Source organism: Nesoenas mayeri, assembly GCF_963082525.1.
Source record: "Nesoenas mayeri genome assembly, chromosome: 1".
NCBI lineage: Eukaryota > Metazoa > Chordata > Aves > Columbiformes > Columbidae > Nesoenas > Nesoenas mayeri.
Window position 1 is genome coordinate 151,577,759 of NC_137541.1, and position 26,760 is coordinate 151,604,518.

Sequence of the window (26,760 nt, forward strand, 5' to 3'; positions counted from 1 at the left end):
CTGATGAAATCACAAGTTTTGGCAACACCATCAGTCCATAAGTTTAATGCCATTATTCCTCTGTGTTTGGGTGAGGTAAGGATCAAATTCCATGAAAGCTCTTTAAAGCCTTCAAGGGAAGAAACGAACACTACGGGGAACCCCTTCCGACCCCCAGCTCCTCCTCATAGCAGGGTCGTGAGCTTTATGCCATACAGTGTATGGGAGACCCCAAAACAGCCCACGCTGCCTGCCATACCCAGCATGATCGAAGCAAGGTTCTTCCCAAGGCACCTTCCCCTGGTCCCTGGGTAGTCAGCCGTGCCTGCCTGTTCGCACATCCTTACTCACCCCCCTCATCATGGGAGACTAAACACTTATTCCAAAACAACTAAACAGTCCAGATTTCTAAATGTAGGATACAGCCAGTGTTTTATATAATCCTTTTAGATGTCTACTGTCCAGTGTATTTGCTGAGGATTTAGGAGGGTCCAGTCCCTCCTCTTTCTAGGAAGACATTCTCTCATTCCCAGGGTGTGCTTACTGCCTGGCTAGGAGCTTTCTTGCTTCAGCATTGCCACCCGGCATCCAGGCATTCACTTTCTGTGGCATGCCAGAGGGAAGGAACATGACTCTGTATTCTAGGGGCTGAGAGAGGAAATCTGTGATCTACTAATGTTTCAAGGAGAGATCTGAGGGCTAAAATGAGCCTTGGCCCCACCTTTCCTGCTGAGGACATACAACTGTATAGAGCTTGAGATTCCCTTTAGGAAGAGTGAGATGTGTTTGATTTCTTTCAGACTGAGGAAAGGTTGCATCTAAATTCCTCTTCTCTGAGGGAAGCAGAAGAACATTGTAGATACTAAACAGATATTGGTGCTGCATTTTGCAGAGATCCCGATGTAGCTGGTGTGTAAGAGAAGATCTTATGCACCATGGAGGCAACTTGCTCAGTCTGCCAAGTCTTTTGCTGGATGCTGTCTGAACTCTTCTCCCAAAATGACCTGAACTTGGAGGGCATCGCATGGAAGGGGATTTCAGTGGCAACTCATGAGCATCCCGTCTGGCCTAGGACTCTCGGTGCCCTGGTGTACTCCTCATGTGCCACGTTGCTAAGTGACACTTTGAAATGTGCATCTTGCAGTCTTGTCTTGCTGGTTAGGTGCAACTCCAAGGTGCTTCCCTCTTTGTCTTCAAAATGGAGCCTTATGGATTGCAGCCTCATAGGTGTCAGGGTGAGGTGGAGCCTATTCTGGGAAAAAGGTCCCAGCAGACCTGCAGAAAGAGTAACTGCCACATGGCTGACATGAACTGGTGTGGAAGTGCTGTCAGATCATCTACTCAGAAACTGGTTTCAGACCTTGTCATGTGCACATCTCGCTAACTGCTTCCAGCTAGTGCTCACTGCTGCTGAGGGCCTGAGACAGGACTGCTCGTCCTGAAGCCCTCTGAGCTCTTGCTTCCCTTGGCACTGCCTACGTGCACACTCATCCCATGGTGTGGGCTGGAGCAGGCTGGGGCTAAACAGGGTGATGTCAGGCTGGGTTGGGCTTTCCAGTCTGATGCAGGCTGCGTGAGCACAGGTTGCTCAAGAGATAAAGAGGCTCATGGACTCTGCCCTGTCTGTTCCCTGTGTTTGTATGGACCATTCATTAATTTCTCTGTGTTACTCTTATGGGAAGTCTATCCCCATACTCTTTGGCTGGTGAGATGCAGAAAAGACAAAATGGGGTCATGTAAGAAAACAAAGCTGGCCGCAACACAGCTTCCTCTACCCTCTACTCCAAGACTGGATCAAGATGTCCTTCGTGTGTATTCCAGGAGTATTTGCAAAGTTAAAAGAGGAGCCATTTGCCAAACTGCTCCGTATAGAGCAGAAAAGCAAGTGGCCTGCACCTTTTAGAGCAAAATGGGAGAATGTTGCAAATACTAATGTTTCTTCAGGGCTAGACAGCCTCTAAACAGGAACTACAATTCTGGATTTAGACATCTCAAAATGCCTTTGTGTTGTTTCAGGGACCTAAATCCCACCTGACTCCTCCAAGATATTTGGAGGACCATCCTGCAGAGAACTTCAAGGCACAGAGATAGAGAATTCTCACCAGAATTTATGGCGTCACGGGAATGAAACTTCTCCTCACCACCAGTCTAGGGAAGGTCCTCTGTAAGATTTCTGGGGCCATCCTTTCCAGCTAGGTCCTGCACATGTGTTATATCTCCCTGAGAAGCAATATGAGCTGGGATAGCTCTGGGGTTAGGTACCATAGAATTGCCTTAGAAGTGTCAGAAAAGTATGTTCAGAAACATGGAACTTTCTTCACCAACAAAGTAAATCAGCAAGGATAAGGAATCCTGTTATATAAATAATTAATTAGTGCATTAATTGGGAAGGACCATGGAAAGTCCACCTGCTGATCCTAGAGGAATAGGCTGAAGCCAACACTGCATTTAGATTTCAGTAAGGGCAGTGTATATCTCAGACAACATGAACAGGAAGACCAGCCTGTCTTGTATTTGTAGGAAGATGTAGGTCTGTTGCTTTCCCTCTGCTCTCAGATATTCCTTGGAAGAAGAATTCTGAAGAGGACGCTCCTGTTATTTGTGTTTCTCTCTGGTTTTGCCAGGGAGGGAGTGTGTGTGGTGTTGCCTTACCACAGTCTTTCATGAAGGAGACTGGAAATGCATCATACATTTGTAGTGGTTCTAATGATTGATTTTGACACACCTCTTGGGGAAAAATGTAGAAGTTGAACAAGCTGTCTTTGTGGTAGGGATGGTCTTTGGTTCTGCTTCAGAAACTGAGGTTTAAAACCCCAAATAAATACTTTTGCATTGCCAGAGGTGCACTACTTCTTTTTGCCACTGGCAGTTGCACCTCAAGCCACATGGCCCAATTCCTAGAAAATTTACCCACTTCCCGTTCTTAAAAACCTCACTTGCCTTAGATCCGCAACCTCTGAAAAAGTTGTCTTGGGAAAGATGCCCCCTCCCCTCCTCCTCCACCCTGCCGCAGGACCCATTGTCCATCGGCGGCAAGGCATAAAGGAGTTAACGAAGGAACCAGCGAGGAGGTATGATGGGGTGATGTCAGAATATTTCCAGGGAAAGAATGTGTTGGGGGCGCTGGCCGGGTGCAGAGGCTGGGGCTGGCGGCCCCCGGCCCCACCCCGACATTCTTCTTGTCCGGTTCCCACAGGCGGAGAGTGGCACGGGGGTCAGAGTGGACGAGCACAAAGGGAGACCCCCTGCTGCCGGGGCCATCGTGCTGGGCTGTCACTGCTGCTAATTCATGACTTCACCTTTAATCTCACTGATCCATTATAGGTTAAAAAGAGACCCATTTTACAGCTGACAAGATTGAAGGGAGTGCAACCCAGGAACTGGGTGGAGGGGGGGCGGGGGGAGGAAAAAAAAAGGAGGGAAGGGGAAGAGAGGAATAACCTCTGCTAAAGTTTGTACAATTAAGACCCATCTGCTAAAAATAGATTTTGTCCTTTTTGCTTATTGTTTCCCTTCACTACAAGGATGTGTATTTTTAAGAGGTAAGCTGGGAAATGCAACTCCTTCAGAATTTTAGCACACGGGGTCAGAGGAAAAAGGAATCGGGAGGAAAGGGAAAACCAGGAAAGGAAAAGGAGTAAGATTTTAGGAGCAGGGCTGTACAATGGAAAGGATGGGAAGCACACAAATAGCTTAGCGCTGCTTTAGAGCATGTTTTGTGAGGTCATTAGGGGGAAATGACTAAGAAATTTATGAAATGCTAATGTCAAAGGTAAGCTGATCAAATCAACATTGATTCAGCAGAGTAATAAATATACGTGTGTGGCACTTACAGCATATTTATAATGACACAAATACTTAATGAATTCTCAGAAATCATTAGACCTACTGTGCTGTGAGCTGTAGATGAAGTCTCCAGAAGTAACTCTGCTTTTTATTTTTGTTAGTAGAGTAGTGGCTTTCGATGTGTCCTTTAACAAAGATTTGTATGCTATTAGTTCAAGGCAGCTAAAATGCATGTTCTCAGTGAATTTCAGGAAAAAGCAAATAGGAAAGAAAAAACAGAGGGGTGATAATTTGTCATAGACTCGTAAAATGCTTGCTAGATTTTATTTTTTTTTTAGCATATAGCAAATAATTCTACATTCTTGCATCTCCTGATTTTGTCCTACATGAGCGAGGATGCTGTAGATAGATATCTGTGTGCGGTTTTAATTCAGGGAGCCGCGGTACTGTTCCTCAGGTTTTTTACTTTTTCTATCTGCTCTTCGATGAAAAAATTGTGACTCCAAAAGCAATTTTATTAAGTCCACCAAACCAGCCTGTTCCTCCTCCTACTGTCCTGATGGTACCAGAGAACATCGGAGCCCAAGAATGAGATTGTTTACTGGATTCTCCCTGTCTCTTGCCCTTGAATGACTGGAACTGTGTCTCGTAAGATTTGGCAATGTAAATATGCACATTTATCCTGCCAGGCAGTTTTTGCATCTGCTATGACACCCTGGTCCTTCTTTTCTCCTCTCCCTGCAGGGGAGCCCTAGGAGTCCCTGGCATCATGGCTTCATGGGTGCCCCGCTACCCTGAGGTGAGGATGGAAAGCAGGAAGGGTTATCATAAGAATGCACAGTGCTGCCTGAAATTTGCAAAGATTTTTGGGTTTCTGGGATTCCTGGACAAAGTCTGTGAAGGCAATCATCTGCTGCTGTCTTTTGTGGGAAGATATAAGAGAAAATGGGGACCTTCGCACGAGCCACTCTGTCAGTCGAAGTCAGTGATGAAAGTGCTATTGAAAAGAGCCTCGGATCAAATCAAAACTTGATTTCCTAACGGTGACATCGCCTGCAAATGGAGGCAGATCGAGATCTGTAACTGGCCAGCGTTTTGGACACATTCTGCTTACTTTAGTCACACAAAATGACGTATTGATGCAAGTTTCCAGGATCCAAACAGGCAGCCCTTTCATAGGCAAAAGCCCTAATGAAGTCACTGGCAAGCAGCCTCACTGGCCTAAGGCCTGCAGGCTCTTTCGCTAGTAAATACACTGGACCTAATCTTATACCCCTGGAGCATCAAGCTCCATGTGTATTTTATGCAAGTTTTTGTTCTCTTTCTGCAAAAGTGCAAGATTTGTGTGCTATAGAGAGCAGTGTCAATGAGCAGCTGCTTCTCCTTCAGCATGAGTTGTTCAGTATATAGACTTCATTTGCTACTAGTTGGGAAAAACCAAACTGCAAAGCTGAGGTGCAGAACAGTGAGGACCTAGACTGCCAAATACAAATTTCCTAACTTAATTTGCAAGTGTGTGTTCAAAACCGAAAGAAAGGGATTAAAAGCAAAAGTTTTTTAAAACAGATTTTGGAGGGTATTGTGAAAATATGTGGGTTTAGCTGGTATTCTTCTGGCTGCTTCTAATTTAGTGGAACACATAAACCCCTCTTGTAAGTTGACTGTGAACAATGGAGCTGTCTTAACCATGAGTTGGAGCTATCTTGCAGTTATCTAGGGTTTCGTTAGCTGTTTGTAAGCACAGTCCTTCATGTTTCTGATCAATAAGCAGAATTTATTTTTCCAGCTTCTGAGAGTGTTAGAAATATAGATTGGAATGACACTTTCACATATAACCTGGGTTCCAAAGTGTCATCAAAAACTAATTTAACATGATAAAAATTTTAAGGATGTTTCCAGAGATGCTTTGTTTTAGATGACGAACCCACGTTCTTTCTTTCTGAAATTTTTGAATAAAGTTTTTCCATGAGTGAATGTTATAATGCAATGCCCAGGTAATAAAGTAAAAGGCAGCTTTTAGAGCCAAAAAATTACCATCTCCTTCTCTGCACTCCTCAGAAAATGATAGGATGAATAAAATCCTTTTCAGCTAAAACATTTTTTCTTCTAAATTTCATACATCTTCTGTAATGCACCTGCAGGCAGGTGTTCAGAGGGAGTCAGGAAAGCGACTCCTGTCTATTTGACTGGATTAGGGCTGAACTGCTGAACTAGATGGCAACAGCTTGGCCTGGAAGTAAAAGAAGAGGAAAGGGAGGCGATCCAGATTACTGATTGATTAGGAGTTGTCCCTGTAACCACATCCCTTTTGCTCAGTCGGATGGGCACTTTTAGGCCATGGGAAGTTAACTCTGAAGGCTCTGCCTGTGGCTGCTCCTCTGGCTGCTCTAGGTCTGGTCTAAGCCCACAGGTCGGCTCACAGCTCCAACTCGCACCCAGAGCTGGAAGTACCAACATCTGGGGTGTCAGTTAGACTTTTCCAGAGAAAGGTACACTGTGAAAAGGCCTCAGAGCTGGGTCTCTCTCCCTGAGGCTCTCTGAGAAATGGTGTTATAAAAGTAGCATGATGCACCTTTTTAAAGGCAAGATAACCTGGACTAAAGACAAAAGAGATTGGGATTTCATGAGTGAGGGGGTTCGAGTCTCAAGCATATCTGAAAACCTGTCCCTTCAATATTTATCTTTTTGGGAGCTGACTTCTTTGACAATCTCCATCCATGTTGTTGTCCTGCTTGATATGCTATAAAGAAATCTGTGATGTTTGATGCCAGTCAATTAAAACCACATCTTTATCACAACAACCTCACAGTACCTCATTCAGCATGTTCAAGGAGTTATCTTCCTGTCTCCTCTTTTAAGATGAAACTAATCCATTGTAAGTCCCATAACAAGGAGCCACTCACAGGGTGAAAGTATAAGCAGTACAGTTTTTAAATGATGTTGTATATGTCTATGAGACTCTTACTATTAAAGCCACAGGTGTGAAAAGATGCTCTCTGTTTTCATGCAGCACTGCAGTGGAGATAGGGTAGGATTTTCCTTGTGCTTGCCACAGGAGTTGTGCATGGTTTAATTAAAATGTGTTATTATGTTAGGGCTTTTTCTTTTTTTTTTTTTTTTTTTAAATAAAGTCAAGGACCCTACTGAAAACAGGGACATTCTTGCACCCAAATCTGTGTCAGAGTCCTACTGGGAGTAAGAGCTTTTGGGCAAACATCTGATTGGAGAGTCAGAATTCAACAAAGCAAGAAGAAACAGGCTGAAGACCAACTATCTAAATAGATGCAGTAGCATAGAGAGTGGGAAGCAGAACTGAGAGAACAATAAATAAACAATGAAAAGCTTGAGCATTTATTCAGGATTCATAAATACAAATGTTGTAGTTCTAGCAGTGCATGCGCAAGGTGAAAAATGTAATTCCTTCTTATCATTTATTTTTCTCTCCTTATTTCTTTTTTTCCAGGTCATCAATACCACTGGGAGAAATCTTGCTTGCAGTGGGAAAGAACAAATCTGAGATGCAAATATTGAGGGTGCTCAAGGGTCAGCAGGACAGGAATCAGCATCATTTTCTTGACCAGCTTTAGGAGACGACATTGCATTCAGAAGGCAATACACATTGTACAAATGGTGTTGGGAATAGTTGGTGCAGAAACCTGACCTCCTCCACCCCCCCATCATGTAGTGTTCACTTGATCAGGAATAGCTGGATGAGGGAATCCGTATTTGCCATGTAAGAGAGCTGGGACAATACACACATGATGATCATGATTCTCAAATCTCCGGAGTTTGCAGTGTGGCTGCAGTGGCAGGAGAAGAGCGTTTCCTACCTCATGGGTGGCTTGTGGGTGGCTGATGTGCCCGTCTGTGTACTGAGGCTCTATGGATGCAGAAGACAAGTGTCACCATGTGGATGAAGAGTCCATGAGAAGAATGGAAGAAAGAAGTTGTCACATCAGGGCTTGTTTAGTCTAGTACTACATGAACTACTTTTGACAACCATCAGACCAAGCTCTCTTGAAAAGGATGAAATAAAGCCAATGAGGCACATTGCTGCTGTTGAAACTCCCATATGTGTCACCTTCATGGATTCCCTTCAGCACCAGCATGCCCCATCACTGCCTCTTACTCAGGAAAATTAGTATCCTTTTCCTATTCTCTATAGTTTTCCTGCTGTTCAAATGTTCCTCTGCTCTCTGGTGGTTTTACCTCAGTACATGCTTCCCTGACACATGGTCCCCCTCCTCCTCTGGACCTCCTGCCTCCTCACCTTCACCCACTGGTGGTTCCAGCCCCTTCTGTTTGTCTGTTCCTTGTACAGTGCTTTCTTCTTGCTCTGGAAAAAACAGTGCAATGATGCAATGTCAGGCAACTCTTGATGAAGAAGCAAGGGCTGGATCTGACACCTCAATGCACCTATAAGTCACTCGCATTTGGAATCCTCTAAGCTTTTGCTGAGACTGGTTGTAGTAGGTGACAGGGCTGCAGAGACTAGTTTATCTGAGTTTGACAAGGCAGTGAACAGGGTACCGCAGCTTTGAGAAGCAAGTGTGATTACACAGTGGCATAATTTCTATTTAAATATAATTCTGAATTGCTCCTGTGTTTCTCTGTAAACATGCATGGGAAAAGTAGTATTTTAATTTGTTTTTCAAAACAACAACAAAAAAGAAACAAGGAAACAAGCTGATAAATCAATCCACATACTAACTGCATTGCAACTAATACAGTTACAGGGTTTCCTTTGGGTCAAGATTTTTCTCCGCCTTAAGGCCAAAGATGCATTTACGAATCACCTAATAACCAAACAGCAAACATAAGCACCGGGCTGATGAGTCATCCATTTCCCACCTTCTCCAGATCCTTTCTGTCCATCTCATCCTCTTAAAATGGCAATGCAAAGCCCATATGCCACGGTGTCAGGGAAACATCCCCAACACGGCATCTGGCTGTGTGGCAGCTCCCGAGGCAGTTGGTGTGTCGGCTTTGGAGCTGCCCTTGCTTTTGTCACGTACTCAGGCTTGGTGATGGGACTGCCCTGTCACCCCACAAACTACTTTGGATTCCAAGGAATCACTGTGTGTGTGTTTATCAATAAGGTCCCGCTTAAATGGCTCATAAGATCTTTATACAGGCCTCCTTTATGGCAAAATAATGAGAATTTTTTCATGCCTCTGTGTGTGTGTTTGGTAGAAACATGTAGGTTTAATTTCAAGTGGACCGTGGCCTGGTATTACAGGTCACTGTGTACTGGGATTTCTTTCTCAGAAAAATCTTGAATGCTCTTTGAAAAGGTCTCTTTTTTTCCTTTTTATTTTTTCTATTTTTTTCCTTTTTTCTTTTTTCTTTTTTCTTTTTTCTTTTTTTCTTTTTTTCTTTTTTTCTTTTTTTTTTTTTTATCTCTTGCTCATGAGTGTAGAAGCCACTTCTTGTTGAATAGGATCCATAATGCCTGGAGATATTTGAGATCAAGCATATGGTCCACTGAATATGCATGTAAGTGGGGCGGGAGGGAATTGATGTGCGGCATCAGGGAAAGCGTGTCTGAAAGTTAAGCAGTGCGGAGTTCAAAGACGGCCTTTCTGCACATTTTGGGAAACATAACTTTCTGTTTCCTCTGATAAACTGGTTACTAGAAAGCAATTTATGGTCAAAAACGTGGCTTAGGCTTTTAAGCATTCAAACTTTTGGTTGTGACTTGTGTTAGACAGGATAATACCATTTCACTTTTGGTTTCCCACAAAATATTTTTTTGTACACCCAAAACATTAGACAATAAATTTCAAGTTATTCCAAAGTACATATAGATAAGAAACTTTTTCAACCAACAAATGACCAATTCTTCACTAGGAGAAGAGCCCAGATGACTCTTCTTCACATTTAAATGAAAAGAGTGCTTGGCGAATATGCATTCTGGTAAGTTTTCCTTACCAGTGGAGTCAGAGAAAGGGAGACAGGACTGAATAGGAGCGATTGGGCATGAAGTAGTAACTATGAGGTCCTGGAGGCAGGAGAACAAGAGAGGGAAGGAAGAAAAAAGAGAAGAGAACCCAGTAGAAAGGCAAGGGGGAGGAGGGGGGAGGAAAGTATATGTAGCAGTTTTTTAAGAGATGCCAGAGAAAACTGGGATGACTGTGTGTTTAAGAAAATGAGAGACAATCTTGAAATACAGAAATTGAGCCTTTATGAGGCTTTATTGAGAATAATTTTTGGGAAATTGTCAAATATATAAGATCTGAATGGGGTTTTTTTTGGTTTTGTACTTTTTTTATATCATTGACACAGTATTTTTTTTTGCATGATGAAATGTAAATTAATCTCTCTATTACAAATGCGTTATGGTTAATTTATTTAATGCACCAAAATAATTTATTATTGAAAATTACTGTATTTATTGCTGAAAATCCCGGAGAAATGAAGAATTAGAGGACATTTAAAGGAGCCTACTCCCTCACATACATGCTGTGACAGTACAGAAACCACAGTTAAGTGGACTGTCATCAATATTCCTTCCACAGGAAATACTTTCTAATCATATTAGTAAGAGTGGGTGTGGGAGAGAAGAAAAATGCTTCATTACAACATGTAATGGCCCTGAATAAATAGCACAAAAAAAATGACTTCTTGCACATCAGAATCGAGTCCTACAGATGTGCCATTTTGTGAAGGGCAGTGTGTGTGTCTGTGTCTGTATGTGTGTCTATGTGTGTCTGCAAAAAATGCCTGTGGGGGAACATGTTCTGATACACCCTCTGCTTCAAAATAAACACCAATCTGAAGCAAAGTCCAGAGGAAAATCTCTGGACCCCTTGCTGTCTGCCTGGGGCAGGACTGGCCCTTCTGCTCTCTCTCAACATTTACTCATCTCTTCGGCCAGTTTTAAAATCACAAAGAGGGGAAGAAAGACATTAGCTCCATATACTTTCATTTTTGTTGAGTCAAGTAGACATTTTCAATAGTGTCCTTGCAAGAACAGTTCTTCCCAGTCATCAGTCTGCCCTGTGTGCATAATGAAGATGCCAGCTTAAAGTTAGACCTATTACAACCAGCCCCTGCCCTGTGTACATGTGTCCTCCAAAGTGCTCATGGAGCTTTCATATGAGTTTGTTTTATATATTCTTCTGAGGAAAGACATTTATCTGACTAAAAAGTTCCTATGGTAACATGAGTGTTCTCATGTAGGTATTTTGTAAGGTAAGTAAGCTAGGTTGTTTTAAAAATAAGAGTAGAATGCTGACCTCCTCTAAGGCATCTTAGTAGCAGGCTGGAGAACAAGCCTTCTGGCTGAGCTGCTCGCTAGCAGTGATTTTTTCCTGGGAAATTCCATAGTGCAAGGAAGCCAAATGTGTTCAACCCTTGGCCCATCTGAATGTGCTGGAAGGGAAACCAGCCTTCAGTTGAATCTCTTCTTCCTAGATCTCTTAAATTACTTTAAATGCTGTGTCTGTTGTGGTAGCGAACATGGGGGCAAGACTCTCTTGTCAAAGCCGTATAGCTGGATGAAGTGGAGTGACCAGTCACGTTCCAAAACAGTACTGCAATCTCTCTAAAGACTTTTTAAAGTTAATGAGCATCTCTGTGAGCAGTGGTGCCATGCCTAAAATTTAAAGGTTAGTATCTCTTAACCATTCATTAGAAAAGTTATATAAAGAGAAAAACGTATAGATGCAGGGTACCTGTTCTCAGAAAATTCAGAACAAAGAAGCATCTCGGATGTGTTTGTGTTCAAATCCACTTACTGTGGTCCTGTGCCCAACAAAATGAAGGCCAAGTGAAATATAATTGTCGGAATCTGGTTATACTCAGGATGTTTTCTGCATTCCTAATCGCTGTGGATCCTATTACACAAAGTGTTAAAACATGTGCTTGAGTCCAAGAAGCTTCTATGTCATTTAAGCAGAAGCTGTAATGTAGGCCTGGCTTCATGCGATTGCTGAATAAGGACAGGAGCTCACAGATGCTTAAAGTCAAGCAGGTGCTCGAGTGGTGCATGGAGTCATGGCCTCCTTCTAAATCTTGGCTTTCTGTTACCAAAGAAGATGCTGCTAAAGCTGTGCTCGCCTCCAGGCATGCCAGCCCAGAAGTGAGGTGCCAGGCTTGTGAGAGGACTTATGCTAAAGGAAGCAGTTCTGGATAAATACATTTCTGGAGTGGTAAGAATGACAGTGGTAAGAATGATCACTGAACTCATGCAAAAAATGGAATTTTTTTCTCAAGATATAGCCTACTCTTTATCACCCAGCTGCCAAAAGCAACAATGTGCAACAAGCACCCTTTGCAGATTAAAAGGTAGAATTTTCTGCAGTGTCTAGAACCCAGTGAAAAATTGCCTTAATTAAACTAAAGAAGATCAAGGATAATAGGTGTATCTATATAAAACATACCTCAAACTCTAAAAACCCCCTTTGTATTGTATGTACGTAACTAATTCCTGTTTGCTTGCTTTTCTCTTCGGTGAGCATTTTTTACTGTGAGTGCTTCTACATCTATTTCCCCCACTTTACAGTAGTCACTATGAGGCTGATGTACATGTTGCAACATCTTGTCTTGCTGCCCCAAGTCCTGCCAGGCAGCACCAGGAATGTGTACAACTCAGGAAATTATGCAAACCTGTACATAGACATCAGAGATGCACTAAGGTAAGGATGGCGACGCCAAGGTGGTTAATGCTCCTAGTACACTTTGAGAGAAAACTAAATGCTTGCCAAGTCTAACTGAAACATATTTTTTTATTTATGGTAAAAAAAGATTTAGATCTACAGTGTCTGAGATGGAAAACACACGTTAGAATCAGAAGAACTACAGAGCAAAGGACTAGGATAAAACTGACTTCTACTGGCAACATGTGACATAATTTATGGGTTTACTTGTGTCAAAAAGCATGCTTCTGATTTCCCCTGGTTGGATCTTCACTCTCTTCCTAAAGATTTCATCAAAGCTAAGTGATTACAGAAGTTGTCCTGCTTTGTACACAATGTTTTGTTTTATATTTGGATATCACTGATGTGCAATGGAAAGCTATTTTCCTGCTCAGGATCTCACAGAATAATAATGTGTTGGACACTGAGCAAACAAACTGGACTGGCTGGAAGCCTGATCCACCGCTGATGGCCCACAGCTGCTCTGTGGCAATGGCTGTAGCCAACAGTAGGGGAAGGCATAGGAAGGCTCAACCAGCTGCCACATTTCTGAATTTGTTCCTTCTCTACTTTGCCTTCCCCATGTCCCTGCAGCTCTCTTTGTGAAGAGGAAGATGGTTCAGCAGAGCTGACATTGGTGTCATACATTGGTCCCAGGCACCAAAATTCCTTCCCCTGCTGAATCCTGCTGCCCACTGTGCTTGTGAATTGAGGCAACTTTTGTTCCTTTACAAATGAGGCATCTGTAAGGACAGTAATTGGGGCAGGATTTTTTCACTGGTGCTGGATTTCCACTCATTTTATACTAGGGTCTTCCTGTGAATCCCCTGTGGGAGCAGTTCAGTGGTACTTAAAGGGATGGCATTTCTGTAATTATCTAATTATTGCTCTAAGGTTCTTTCTTGTGCTTGTTAAACCTTCATTCCAGTGAAAGTGTAACCCCACACTATTGGATTTGGATAAAAATGTGATTGAGAATCAACATTAATTCCCCAGTAGTCTTTGGAGTAGGTACGTTTGGCTTACTTTTTTCTGGTTTGAAAACATGGAGTTCAGACTTGGTCATTCTCTGAATAGAGTGAAAGAATTCAAAGATGGTGCAGTGTGCCAGTGGGGCTATGATTTTCCATTAGATTCTTTACATTGGCCCCAAAATTTCATGGGCATCTATTTATCTGATGAATTCTATAACAATTTTGAGTCATCACTCAATTATCTGAATTTATGTTAATTGCTATCAATTTCATTCTTAAATTCTGAAATTTTCAGTAAGGAATCAACAGTGAATTGGATCATAATTAAATTAAACAAGTTTTCAGTTACTTACCTCTTACCTGATGTTGGTTTATGCTGTTTCTTTAATCCCTCCATGAATTGCCTCCCCCTGTGTGAGACACAGGAGTCTAACACAGAAAAAAACAAAACAAAACAAAACTATTTCAGGTTACTTTTTTCTGGTTCCTACTTTTTAATTTCCTTCACTTTTCACTATCAGCCATGAATATTACATCTCCATTTGAATTTCCAGCTGCTGAATCATGATCAGTTGAAGATCCAGTAGCCCTGTGTTAGTGGATATAACTCAAGGGGTTATGCTGTTTTCACTGTTTGGCACATACTCAGGAATGGGAACTTAGCTTAACAGTTGCACCATATGGCAGGGGGAGATAGGCCAGTATCTTGGATGAAGATGCATATATTTTGTACTCTCATGGTATGATGCATTCTTTTGCTTTGCAGATGGCACCTCGGAATTGTTGCTCTGAAAACTAATTTTGCCCAGCCACGCAGGTCTGCTGACACAAGCACAAGGATCATCTGTTTCTGTGCAGACACTACTGCACGCTGCAGATATCCTAGGCAGGAATTTTTCTGAGAAGCACACCTGCATCTCAGTTGCTGTGGAGAGCAGAAAAAAGCTTGGGAATCTGTGACGAACATTTGTATCCAGAGAGAACAATTCAGCCCGGCACAATCTTCGTGTAATACTTGGTTATTGCTTCTTCTAGAAGTTTATTACAACACAGTTGTCAGGGCAAGCATAGAGGGAATACGTTGATTTTATGGGATCTGGAAAGAGGGGTTCATTCTAATTGACAGACTTAACATTGCCTTTGATTTCCTAGCAGCGTCCCTGTGTACAGGCAAACCATCAGTCCTCAGTGAAGCTGCTTTTATACCACACAGAACTCACAGCACTAACAGTGTCACTCTCTGAAACTTGTTTTTGCTCTGTCTCTACCTCTCCGTTCCCCACAAAAAAACCATCTTTTTACATATACAAGGGGACCAAGGACTTGCTTGAGTGGTTTCAGGCAATAGATTCTGTGCAGCTAACAGAACTGTAGATTAAGGTATGAGTACTTTCCATTCTCTGGCATCATTTGCATTACTTAAAATCACTTTGGGAAGATTTTCTAAGCGCAGTAGGCTGGGATGCAGTTTTTCTCAGGACTGTATTGCTTCCTCTCCAATCTCAGTATTTGCTTTCCTGTGTCCCTGAGCTGAGTCAGACAGATATATTTTTAAAGATCCATCTCCTGTGCATGAGGTGGCCTTCACACTAGCTACCATCAGGTCTTCTTAGCTTTTTTTTTCCCCTCTCTGCCTCCCCCAAATTTCTGTGCTCTCAGTAGTAGAACAGTACTGGGTACTAAACTGTGCTTTTTGCTAGATACCCTCCTGAAACAGTTTGGCAGCAAATAAAGCCATAGGTGATGATAGACACAAACAGTTAAATTCAATTGCCTACCTGCAACAGGAGTGCTAAAGGAGAAGTAGAAATCTGAATTAAAAACGGATCTGCCAAGCAATGAATGGGGTACTGTCTGGAGTAATGTGGAAATCACTGCCAGCTTATTGTGTACCAAAGGGATTTTTTTTTTTTTTTAAATTAATTTTTTTTTGAAAATGATACCAAAGAACTATTATTTACAGGACCCCTGAGCAATTGTTTCCACATCGGGCTAAGACAAGAGAACAGCTGTTGGCACTACCAATAATATATGTCTGCCTGCTACCAGCAGGCTGGAAAGCTCTAATACTTCCAGTGTAAAGGATGAGTTCTGGGGAGGGAGCTCCTCCCATCACACAACTTCTGTGGGACACAAAAGACACATATTTTTGACAGCATGCAAGTAGATAAGAGCACTTACTTCCTGCAAATGAAATGCTAAAACAGCATAGAGGTGCCATAATCCCATCTTGCATTTGGATGTTGTGTAATTTAGCAAGTGCTTTCAGAAGGTGCCTCATTACCCATAGCAGAAGTAACTGATGTGCTACATTCATAGCATAGATTTAAGGCAGATTTGAAGACTTAAAATAGAAAAATATCTGCCCTCTGAATTTATGGTGCTCTGTCTCCCTTATTTTTCACATTTTTAGACTCCAACTGAGTACCTGGGGTGCCTGATTTAGGCTTGCTGACTACTATAGCATCCAAAATCTTCAGTGATTCAGACTGCTAGTGACAAACTCTGGTTCTTTGTACAGTCACTGGAGAGGAGCAGTTTTTGTGCCTAAGTGCAGATCTGACTTGGACCCATCAATACATTTTCTGGTTTAGCTCCACGAGCAGGAAGAGTGAATAATTCTGAAGCACTGGAAAAAATCCTGGTTTCATCTGCCATGGCTTCCCTGTGAAGAAAAGAAGGGGATCACAGATTTCATATTTTTTTCCATGTGTTTTGTTTACTTCAAAGAATGGACTGAGCTTTCTTCTCCTCTCTTGCCCTTTCTTTTCACAGCTAAGAAGCAGGAGAATATGACTAGCTCTTCGCTCGAGCCTACTTACAAAAGTATGTTAAATGCAGGAACATTGCTGAAGTATTTGTTCATAGCTATCCCCATAAGTGTAAAGAAATTAAAAACCAGTTCTAAAAGAGTGCACAGCACTGGTAGTAAAAAAGAGGTCTATTATAAAATATTTTTAGTTAGCTTATTTACAAAAAGCTATTTGCTTGTTCCTTGTCTTGGTGACCAATTTATTTGCATCCAGGCACTTTGTAACAGTGCATTTGAAAAAATAATAATAATAATAATAAATAAAGTCACCTGAGAAGAACTTGAAGTCTTTAGAGAAAAGCATGCTCAGAAACTACACTGGGAGGCAGCTGCTCCAACAGATGTAATAGGTCCAAATGGTAGAACAGAAGAGGTCTTGGAAATCATGGACAACTTTTCTGTGAGTTTACACATCTGAAAAAAAAACAGCAAAGAAACTGAGAAAGGCTTTGAATTTAACTTTTGCCATAGTGATCTCTAGCTTCACTGTTACCAAGCATCAGTTTGAACATGTACATTCTGAGGTTTTTTTGTTTGTTTGGGATTTTTTTTTTTTTAATGATAACTGAAAAGTGTCTTGAAAATATTAAGGGCAATAGCATGAATGGAAGGTGAAACTCCATTTGATATTTCCTTTATCAATTGGTCTATCTAAAGTGAAAACCTCAGAGATGAAAATCTAAAAAAAAAACCAGTGGAAGGCTTGGAGATATCAAAACAGAGCATAAACAACAACAAAAATGTTAGCAGATGACACTAATGAAAGAGGTTGTTACTGTACCAAGAAATCAGAGGCTGTTTTATAACATTTATCCTTTGACATAGTACCTGAGATCTGTCATATACATGTTATGTACCTTATTCGAATGGTCCCTTGAAATAATTTGTGCTGTTTCATGATGTAAAATATTAAAAAAAAAGAAAATGAAAAGAGAATGAGAAGTCAGCATAGTGCTATTAACTGAAACTAATTTTTCAGCCTATTACGGGAGGAGAAGACATGGCACCTGAAGTTGAAAATCTATGAGACAGTGCAAATTAGTTTTGAAACAGGTATCAAGAATAAAATACTTGTTAGACTATCTGAGCCCTGGAAAGTGAGTTGATTAGTGCTAGCGTTGACACAATGAGGTTATTTTACCAAGTTGATAGACTGTAATTATTATCAAATGCGTTCACGGAAATTGAATCTTGTTTTCAAGTCAATCCCATCCAGAACCTGATTAGCTTTTAGAGCTCATGCTTGATTACCTTGACTTGATTAGGTAAAAAGGCACCACAAAACTAATGGACACTTTGGGCCATCAAATGATTTTTTTTTTCCAAGTGGTCTCAGTTAGAGTGGATGTCACATGAGAAAGCAACATAAGACTGGCGTAGACATTGATTCTTCTTGATGAGATTTGCACAGAACTTGTCGACCATCTTTTGCCTGTGAAAAAGTTTCCAGATGCACCTTTTTTCTTGAGCTTCTATCTATAAGAACATGTGAAAGGTGGCAGTATACTGATGGAAATGGTTTAAACATCCTAGGTAGACACAAGAGTTTGTGTACATGGAACTGATGGTGGTACTTCTCAGACTCAGACTGCTTATAGATATTCTCATTAGACTGTGTGTGGTCCCCTTCCAAAAAGAGAAAGAAGTATTACGGTCTAGTGTCAAGAGCCTGTGTTGTATCCACCTTTCTCTTATTTCCCCAGGTAAAAATTGTGTTTTCTCTGAGAACATTACCTGGTAAATGGATAATGCCTGCCTCCTGCTGCTAGTTGTCATATGGAACATACAGCTGGAAGACTACATGGATTTATAAGCAAAGAGATATTAAAAGTTATTTCTATTTAATGAGATATTCAAAAGCTGTCTGGACATGGTCCTGCTTTAGGTGTCCCTGCTTGAGCGGTGAGGTTGAACAAAGTGACCTCCAGAGGTCTCTTCCAACCTTGACCACTCTGTGATTCTGTGGTAGCATCACAAAAGCTTGTCTGATCATTGTCTTCACTCAGAAAACAACAGCTCATGACATCTGATGGAAATGCTAACCATTTTTTGACATAGATTCTTGCAGATAGAAGTTATTTAGTGGTGGTTATCAGTTCAAGAGGTGTTAGCAGATACAGTCTGGGCTGATATTACATCTCCATGAAATTTAACAAGCTCATTTCTCATTTGTGCCCTGTACATCTGACATGGCTTCACAGAACTTTGTGAAAAAATCATATTTACGTTTTGTGCAGATGCCCTTTGGGAGCCAGCGTGTCTCTGCACTGTGTGTAAGCTTTTGAAAGGGTAAGCAGGAGTTCTACTTGCATACCACCAGGTCTGCTGGTTTGCACGGCAGCTGTGGAGCCACTGTGCTAGAAAAATCAACCTGTCTTTGAAGTGCCTTGTTCTAGTGTCAGTGTGAAGCTGGAGCTCTGCCAGCATCTGTGTTGCCCCAAGGGCTGGTGAGGGCTGGAGGAAAGCGAGATCCCTGAGCCTCTCCTTCCCACCACTCTCCCTCACATGTCTTCGCAGAGCTGACCGCTGGCCCTTAAACCCGTGCACTTTAAACAATACTCTTTGAATAACCATTTTAATGCCTGATATTGACAGATATTGATCGCAGAAATCCTCTGATGGAGGTAGTGGAACCGGAATTGAATTCAATCAGATATAATATTTTAAGTATAATGCATCGGCAACACAGTTTTGCCCATGGTGATTTTCTCTGTACTTTTGCATATGATATTTGCAAGCTGGGAACTCAAAAAAGGCAGTAGAGTTCAAGCAATCAATGTATCTTTTAAATTGATGTGGCCTCCAAATTTTTAGAAGGTATAATTCACTGAGGTTTCACATTGCAAAGGAAAATGGTCATAGATTTCACATACATTTCTGCAAATAATTCTTCCCATTTTTCTGCTACCTATCTTGTTGGTTAAAAATGGTCGAGTCTTTCATTGTCATTGGGGAAAAAAGAAGCAGTATTTTAGGGTTTTTTTCTGGAAGTGTTCTATTTTGTTCTACTTTTACATTTATGGGGCAAACTAATGTAAATATAATTAGGGTTTAGAACATTAAAATATTTAGATCTGTGAATGCTGGCTGAACTTGCTCCAGGTAAGTTCTGGAGGACCTGTACCACCCTGGAATATGGGACTTTGGCAAATTGCATTAACTGATTAAATTGGAGGTTGCACATGTTGCATGTGCCTGAACTCTGTCACTTAACCAGAAAGAGGAGAAAACCTGACCCCCAGATTATCTTACATTTGAAATCGGGTACCTCAGAAATACACGGATGTCTGCACAGTGCTGATAGCTGCTAAGTGTTTCTACTGTGTTTAAACACAATCTTCTTGGTGTTTGGGGTTGTTTGGGCTTTTTATATGGAAGAAGAGCTTAGTTTCAGCATGGCCCTATGAAACCTTTGTTTCTAGGAATGCTACTGCCTACCCCTGCTGTAAAGAATGTAAGAGGAGGATGAACCAGCGAAGGGGTTTATCACTAGCAATAACTGCTTTTTATTTATGTTTCTGAAATCCAGCTTGCATGCTATTTAACGTAGTGCTTCTGATACATATTCCAACTCCCATGTGCAGATAGCTACTCCCAGTACAGTTGCACAGAACAGTGAGCTGCCTGCACTCAACAAAAATTCCAGGTGAACTCATGTTTTCGTACAGGCTGCTTTTAGTAGGCACAAAGAAATATGGTGTAGACTTGTCATGGGCTTTCTGAGAACACTTCTGTATCCTCATGGCTTAGTATGGTTGGTTGCAAGCCTGTTTCCAGCATGATTTCTTGTCTAACATGTAGTTTTGCCATATTTCTCTGACCAGTGGGCAAGGAGGAGCCTTTTACAGGCTCTCAGGACACCATTTAAAGTAATTTCTAAGTAACTAGCAATCAGTTTCCGGAGCTGGAGGTGGTCTAAACTGAGCTCCAGAGTGACCATTAACTTCTTCTCTTTCAAGTAGAGCCAGTGATCATTTTTTCCCTCTGGGTGCACACTTGCATATCTTTACAAACAGGGCACTGTTAGATTTCTACCCTGCCATAAACTCTGACTGCAATACCTCATCTGTTACTGGCCTGAAGTGAACTCTGAGGAGAGGGAACAGTAATAAAGCAAAACCCAGCAAACAGTGTGAAGCTTTTGTAAGATCTTATATAACTGAATTGGCTATATTGGGAACTTGCCTTCGGTTTTAATTATAGATTTAAGAATGCACTTATCGGGCTCTGTGCCATCTCTTTGCTCCCTCCCTTCACTCTTGATTTGCTTTATATAATAAGCAGCCACTACAAAAAGGATGTTTTTCCCCTTTTCTTTCAGGAAGAGGAGAGGCCGACAAAAGTTCACTGGGGGCTGGGGAGGTCTAACGTGTTAATTGTCTCATGTGTTTCTCTGGTTTTGGGCTTTAGCTTGGTCCCTCCAGAAGGTTTCAAAGGTCAGCTGTGAGACCCCAGCAAAAATCTGTAGTGTCCCAATACTGACCCATGTTTCTTCCCAAAAGCCAGGGTTGAGTGATAAGTGCTTCTTGGAAGTTCCAGGAAAGTGTCAAGAGAATGGCAATCCTCAAATCTACCCAAATCTATCTCTTACTCACATCTGTTTCCCAGAATACACAAAAGTTGCTTTCACAGAAGCAGATGCAAAGCAATGAGATCTTCTGAGGGTCTCATGAAGCATTAATAAAAACTCAGTAGAGATTTGAGGAAACAGGACTTGGATGTCCAAAAATTACAATGTATCTAAGCCAGTTTATGCTGCTTGAACATCACTTCTCAGCTTAATCTTTAACTCAATTTGTATTCCTCTTCGCAGTGGCTTCTACCTCTCAAGGCATCTGCTGCATCAACTGTTACATGTGTATAGGGAAAGAGGCTTGTAAAGCAATAGGGGAGCTGCCCCATCAAATTATCTCAGCTGTGCCTTAAAGGATAAACACCTGCTGCTTCATTTGAGGGTTTCCAAGCTCAGAATTCAGGTTTCTGAATCTGTTATTCATACCAGGAGCTGGTGCCCTGAAGGGCTATCTGGAGCTAACTGCCTTGCCACGTCCAGGAAGGTCATGATGGAACTGGTGGCTGTTCCCTTGCTCTAGCTTAGATGTCTCCAGCTTTTTTTTTTTTCCCCTTCCTGTGAATGGCCAGTGGTTAGTAAAATCAGCACAAAGGGTGAGCTGGATTCCTTTAAGTTCATGAACTGAACAATCTTAATATCCAGTTTCCATAGTAAGTAGAGGGGGACTGGGATGTTGAGATAATAAAGATACTGGGAAGGAGGGCAGGATACCTGGGCAGCTTAACACAAAGACCATCCAGATCCATTAAGGTTGATCCACAGCCTAGAGCTAAAAAAACTCTACCTGTCTTCCTGCTGCTCTAAAACTCAGGTAAAGCATAGCAGGGGAATTAAAATTTCATTGGATTAATAGCTTTTTAGGTCCGAGAAGCTTCATAACATTGTTCAGCACATCTCCTGTATTACAAATGCAATGTCATATCTCCTGGTTACCCTTTCACTGAGTTCAAGTTAGAAATATCACTAAGAAAGACAGCAAAACTTTAGGAAGATGGTGAACCTGGTTCTCCCTTTCAGCAGACCACTTCACAACAGCCCTGTGGCCAGGTTTCTGCTGCAAAATATTTGTCATACCAGCAAAGCAGCAAAGTTGTAGATTGTGCTGAGTTGCGACATGTGAAATTACAAAGAAGACTTCTCCTCACAAAACTCCTGCTGAACAGACATAAAGTTTAAATCCTAAGACCTCACAGAAGCCACTGCAAAACATAGTATAGGTTCTTTGGCTTATACAGGTGTGTGTCCTCTGTCGCAGAGTAGGTGTGCTCATCCTTGATCCTGGCTCTCAGCTGATATTGCTGCATCCAGTTTTGCTTTATTTTTTTATGCTTTTTCCTAGGATGTGACTCAGTGCTTTTCAGAAAACAGAGCCTTTGTCTGCATCTTTCTCCCTGCCAGTCCTTCACATCACCTGCTTGATCCAGAGTTGGGAGTGACTCATTTTTCTCATCCAAACACATGTGCACACAATGAGCTGTCTCCCATCTAATGGCCCTTCACAGAAACTTATATGTAGGGTCATGACTGTGTTTTGTTGCAGATGCCCAGTGCCCATCTGTAGAGGACAGTCTCTGTCTGTCTCAAGATTTATATTGTTCTGAATGCTTTAAAAGCTTTGCAAGTGAAAGCAAATGATCTATGTTGGGTGTTTTTTTTTTCCCTTCCTCCCTCACTAGCTAATTTTGTATCTATTATTTACTGTGGGAAAGCTATGCCAAACAAGTAATCTCTGCATTTTGTTCTGAGACTGCTACAGAAGTGTTTATGTAAAATTTTCACACCTCTCACTCACCACCTTATCTTTGGTGTTTGCCCCATATATGAAGATGTGTTTTTAAACACATTTAAAACTGCATGGAGATACTTGTGGTGGGGTTAAGTAACTCAAACTTAGATATGAATGACTGAAGTTCAGACAACTACAGCACAGACATCTGAACTAGCTCACCTCTTCTTTTGCCCTGTTAGAGTCAATGGAAAGATAGAAGCACTTCCAAGCAGTCGTTTGGTTCATCCTAAAGTAGATAGCTCCTATAGGTCACGTGACTTGCAATTAAGAAAATCCAAGGACTAACAGCTTTGATGCAAATACCTGTGTTTTGTAGATGTCTAACATTATGCTGCCTTACACAAACCAAAGGTAGTAAACCAGCTGGTGAATAGAGCAGAGATGCTGCAAACCAGAGATTCAGGAATTACCAAATAAACAGATTATAACACTGCTACAAAATGGTAACATTTTAATTTTAGATTTTAATTCCTCTGCTTAGAGTTCACTCAACCTTCACCTTAGCTATAGGCATCTCTGTATCTAGACAGTTACACAGCCAAGTGCAAAGTTACATACTGTTATCTCACGGATTCCTCCAACAGCTTCTCAGAGCTGCTGGTAGGATCAGGAAAGTGGTAGACAACTTCATTTACCAGTTGCACATGATTGCACTGGAAGAACTGAGCTAGTAGTACTCAGGTTGACCAAAGAGGCTGAATGTATCTCCAAGCACCTATTCAGATATTCAGACTGGAAGTGAGATAGCAGTGGAAGAATGGGACAAGATGATGGTAAGAACTTTACTCCTGGGCTCACCAGGATATTGAATGGCCTAGTAGATTGGCTGTGACCCTTTCTATCAGGAAACATACCCACATTATGTCACATATCTTCTCTGTCAATCCTTTGCATCAGTGTGAATTATTTGTAATGTTTGTGACACTGTACTGTGCTCAGGACCAGTAGAGAGGACCCAGCTTCTGGACTCTAAAATGTTGGCAGTATGTATAGGAAGATCTGAGGTTTTCAGGACCCCAGAAAAACTAACAGAGGGAAGCAAGGTTTTGTAGAAATATTTAAGTGATGCCTTAGAGAGCTGAGAATATCTGTTTCCCTCTTCTGTCTCTCAACAACCTGAGGACAATGAGCTGAGAGCCTGACTGTAGAAAACAAACCTTGACAGTTTATCACACTTAGGTTGAATTTTGATGATACGCTCAACAAGGCTGAGCCAAACTTCTCACTGCTTGTTATGTAAAAGAACCTATTTTTCTTGTCTTTGTGCTCTAGAGACCTTGGAAATAGATGGCCTTGGAGAAGCCCATTTCTGAAGACAAGCAAAAAATCCTGATGCCTTTCCAGGCTCTCTTGAGTGAGGCATCGGCAATGTGTTTCACTACAGTCCTAGGAACAGGCTAGAAAGCAGATGACATTTCAGAGCATGACAGTCATGCCGCCTTATTCCAGAAGCGGCACATCCTGTGCTGGCCTGATGACAACGTGTCCTCCTGCTGATTCGCTGGGGTAACAAGGATGGGCAGGGCTGCCAGTGGGAGGAATATCCTGGCCAGTTGGCAGTGATGTCCACATCTCACTCTACCCATCCAAGAATGACCAGAGGTAAAAGGCACCTTTCATTTTCTGCCTTTTGTGCAAGGCAGACCACAGACTGCTGCTTGTGTTACTTAACATCAAAATATCTCCAGGCAATATTTTTTCTCCTGCTTAGAAGACTATCTTTAATCCACTTATTCCTGATCTGCCTTCTCCCTAGTCCTCACACTCCCTGAACACTGCAACAAATCTGCTCTTATTTATTGTTAAAACAATGTCAGTTTTTCATAAGGCAAACCAGAAAAGGGTGTCGCAGAGTTATCCAGCTCTTGTTCTACCCCCTTTTTTCAGGAAGCATAAAATATCTCAGCAATTCCTCTATCTGACTAAGAGTAAACATTAAAGATGGTGCAAAAGAGAGCTTCACCTTTTTTTCTTCCAGCAAAAGCTTTTTTTCTGTGATAGCAAGCAAGAGGTACCAGAACTCTCTCAGTAGAGCTTCTTTGGAAGAATGAAAGTAGACATGATTGAAATGAGCCAACATAACATGGCCTTTGTTCATTTAATGTCACATTTTTCTACTTCGGATTTTATCCTTTTTGTGATATGAAAAATGATATTTTTCTCTTGAGTTTTGATTGTACCTCGATTCCATGCAGATGTTTTCAATTATAAAATAGGATAATGTAAACCCCCATGAATAAATCTAGTGAGTATTACTATAAGATTGTTTTCCCTTACCTTTTCAAGCAGTAACCTGAAATTCTATGAGGAGGGAAGATGAGAGAGACATGAAATGGAGTAATAAAAGATGAATTTTATGAATCTCTGTTCTGTTTCAATAAATCTTTTAGGTTTACAATATAACACATTGGTACTGAACTCCTGGGGATATTAACGGATGGGAAATAATTTCTGTAAGAGGCCTTGGAAACCGAGTTCAGCAGGAAATGTTGCTTCAGTTGCTGTGGCCCTTTTTGGAAGTTGCTTCTTGCTAGTAACTTGTTCTGTGCCATGTGTGTGACATCTTTCAGTGCCATTTCTCCAGACTCTTGAGAAACCTGAACACTGCTGAACAAGACCATGTCAGTACAGTTGGACACTAACTTTAACAAGCTGTCTTTGCATTTCAGGACAAGAGAAATAAATACCTTCTGTCTCTGTCTGTTTCGATACCGGTTTCATCAATCCTACATTTTACAACCATGCACAAACATGTATGATCCTGTTCTGAGAAGATGGCAATGCCTGCACTTAGCACATGGCTTGGAAATTAAGTCCCTGAATGGCTACACCATTGAATTCTCACTTCCACTCCCTGAGACTTCACTACCAGTGAAAGTTTCCCAATTAACCACAAGCTGTAAGAGCGCAAGTCGTCTTTTATAAATCGGCAAAGAAGAGAAGAGGGAGGATAATTTCTTCAGAGACCCTGCCAGTGTACCTGGCCCCAGCAAACCCCCTCTGCAGGGGTTCATTCCTGGGATGTGCCCGTGGAGTCTGCTGACCACAGCATTGCCACCTGTGGTAGTGTGCGGGTAGGGACATCTGTCCTTCAGAAATGGAGTGGGACCACCAACTGTTGCCACAGGTCAATGAACACAAACCTCAAGATAGCTAGAGGTATTCCTCTCCGCTGACCTGCATGATTTGGTCTGGTGACCTACTGCTTTTGTTTATTTTTTTAGGTTATAAAATATGCTTATCCAGCCTCTGTAAGCAAGTGTGCAAATCCAAGAGCTGCAGTTCAAGAAATCCACTCAATTAAAGGACTACTAGCCAGCCTTCTCCTGCCTTTAAGTACCTGAACCCTTTCAAACATACTTAGAGGTGCAGGACTGCACATCCTATTAGGAACCTGCTAAGTCAGCCTGGCATACTAGCTGGATTTTCGAGGTATTCTATGAAGATTATAATCCTCTTCTCTCTGGGAGCAACTTTATTACCCCAGGGAAGCAGCTGAGTCAAGATTGTGCCAATATTTCCACCACAGCGTTAGCTCTCTCTCTTTTTAAGTCTTCATGAAAAAGAAGTCATTTTGTCCCATAATTAAGAACCAAATGATTTCTCATAGCAGCATATTTTGTTTATGACTTTCACACAAATATTTTTGACAGCGTTGACATTTTTACAAGCATGACTAACTACATATTTACTTGGTTTCATTTTTTTTTTTTTTTTTGGCACTAAAATGTGTGAAAGATAATGTAAGCTAAAGAGTTCCTAAGTCTGGCAAGAAGTTTACTACATGCCAGGGAATGTTTTGATTTATTTTAAAATAATAGTAGATCACCAAGATACTGAATTTGAAATGCACCTGCTGAGCTTGCGTTGCAGTGACTATGATAAAGGATGTCCTTGTCATAGAAGGCTTTCTTGGTAGCTGGTTTCATTCAAGGCTTTGCCACATTCTTTCTTTGTGGTGTTTAGTATGGCACAAATCTTATAGCTTTGTTTTCTTTCTCTGTGAAAGGAAGTTCACTACCTACTTCACAGGAGTATTTGCAGCTTAAATCATTAGTACTCATGCAATGCTGAGGGAGGAAGGGACATTATAGCCTGGAAAGGACAGGAGTATGACTGCACACAGCACGGGCACACATGGTGCTCACAAGTCTGCATGTACATGGCTATACCTGTCAGCCAGCTAAGAACACAGATACCTTTACTTG